The 2,500-nt window shown below is 39.9% G+C and overlaps 1 protein-coding gene across 1 annotated transcript in view; it reads right to left on the reverse strand.

The window, feature by feature from the left end:
• LOC134099967 (cytochrome P450 7B1) overlaps window positions 1-2,500 on the reverse strand; it is a 38,972-nt gene that overhangs the window by 10,370 nt on the left and 26,102 nt on the right. The window lies entirely within an intron of this gene.

The raw sequence follows: 2,500 nt of genomic DNA on the forward strand, positions 1-2,500 counted from the left end.
TTTTCTTAGCGCAAGCTCTGAAACGGCAATTATAAATTAAATAAATTATTTATTGACTTTTTATAGAACCTCTTGTCTCCCTTTTCTCTTATTGGCAAGTAGCCGTATAATAAGTGCGTTAATGTATAGAATGCTGGTCATTATGGGAAAATAAGTACCTTCATGTCGGGGTCCTGTTCGCCCTGTCGGTACTTATTTTCCCATAATGACCAGCGCTCTATACATTATCCCTTACATACAACCTCGCATTATGGAACCCTGCAAATCACCATACACACCTCAAAATGCATCCTAACTCCGACCACCGTGAAGGAGTTGCCCATATTGCAAATTGCTGGTTTCATTCTCATTGAGCTCAATGAAATTCAAACCAGCTAATAGGCTAGCTGAAATAAAACCATGCCAATCTCTAGTATGGTGACGGGTATGTGATGATGTGGGGCTATTTTAATTCCAAAGGCCAAGGGACTTTATCAGGGTGCATAGTCCTGGATACATGAAATAACTGGTATTTAAAAAAAAAAAAAACAATTAAAAATCTGCTAGCCTAATTTTATCACTTTGGGTAACATAGGCGTTCCAATACTTATGACCCCTGTATTTTAAGGAAGACATTTATTTATTTACAATACATTATTCATTCACAAAGAAAATTGATGTCCTTAAAGGTTGAATATTTTTTTCATTTAAGGCATTTAGGATCAATTTCAAAAAGATGATTTTATATTGTCAACTTTAGCATGTGTTCCAATACTTTTGGAGGGCACTGTACTCCGAAGTTTCTTCCTATATATGAGTTTATCCTCGCCCCTGTTTCTAATGGGCTCTCTCTGAATGTTTAACACTCTGTAAAGCATCGTGAGACGTGTAATGTTTTTGCGCTCTATAAGTGAAATTAAATTGAAATTGAAATTGAAATGGTATGTGTGTGTATGTGTGTGTGTTCATATTGTAAATGGCTGTAATATGTACAAAGGACTCTACACTGCACGCCATCATAGTGTTGTTGATATTATTCCCAGTTCTGTTTCCAGAGAATAGGCCAAACATGTACGAACACACACACATACGTCAGACTGGCTCAGTAGCTCTGATGATGTAGCAGCCTAAACACACACACACTTGCACACACACACACACACACACACACATAACGCCAGACTGACTCAATTGCTCTGATGATGTAAGACCCCTGTCACCCCTGATGTTGTGCTCGTGGATAAAGGAGGTGCTAGTCCTTGAGACAGGTTGAGTCGTGTGTGCGTGCCTCTGTGTGTGTGTGTGTGTGTGTGTGTGTGTGTGTGTGTGTGGTGCTAGTCCTTGAGACAGGTTGAGTCTATGGTCTGTATGATCTCCTGGGCATTGGTGAGCAGGTACTTGTGTGTGTGTGTGTGTGTGTGTGTGTGTGTGTGTACCTCCTTTCTGGGCATTGGTGAGCGAGTACATGTGTGTGTGTGTGTGTGTGTGTGTGTGTGTGTGTGTGTGTGTGTGTGTGTGTGTGTGTGTGTACCTCCTTTCTGGGCGTTGGTGAGCGAGTACATGTGTGTGTGTGTGTGTGTGTGTGTGTGTGTCAGTGGCGGCTGGTGGTTTCAGAATTAACGGAGGAAGGTGTGTGCGTGGGGGGGTCTTTCAGAGAGGGAAGTTGTTAAGCCCACATTATGGTTATGGATATGATTTAATGCCAAAGTAAGTAAATTGGAATTAATAAATACAATAAATAAATTGCACCCCAGCTTGTTAGTATACTTTTAGTATCCTGTGCTGTTTTATACCCCTTTACTGCAAGACATAATTCATGCACCGAAAATGTGCAATGACTTTTATTTTGACATTTCTTATACAGTAGTTTTCAGCCGATTGATAACGTGAATTGTGAGCAGCTGGGTAGAAGTGTCAAACTTCTAAAGCTCTACTTTGATGCCCCCAAACCAGTTGCACAATCATGATCTAACCCAAAACAATAACACAGAGACATTTAGGCTAGGCTAAAAAATATTCAAGTAGCCCTAGACAACAGCCCCTAATATGCTCATGGAAGCTCACGTTTTCATGAAAGCTTGATAGTGTGCAAAAACGGCAACATGACGTTCAGCTAGTGAAGGCTACGATTCAACCTGGCTAGTTAATCTTGTTAAAATTAGCTTAAATTCGTTTTCAACTAAAATAGACCTAAATAGTTACAGAAATGTCTTCATTCAGACGTTCATTCATTTGCTATACTAGGTACGGGCAACATGTATTTTCATTGATCTCCTTTGCTAAGTTAACTGACAGACTTACCCTAGCTAGCTGCTTGCTATTGGAGTTTCTTATACGTCTTTCTGCCGTTCTGACCCTGTTTGTAAGTCCAGTGAGTGACACAAAGTTGGATGCTCAATCAAATGTTTGATTTATTAACAACTAAGCAACTGAAATGATTAAGTTAATTAAGTTAATTTTCGATCCACATGCTCGACTTTCCTGCGGCATGCCAACTGATGTGTATTTATCCTGCATTTCT

The sequence above is a fragment of the Sardina pilchardus genome, chromosome 2, assembly GCF_963854185.1.
Source record: "Sardina pilchardus chromosome 2, fSarPil1.1, whole genome shotgun sequence".
Taxonomy (NCBI): Eukaryota; Metazoa; Chordata; class Actinopteri; order Clupeiformes; family Clupeidae; genus Sardina; species Sardina pilchardus.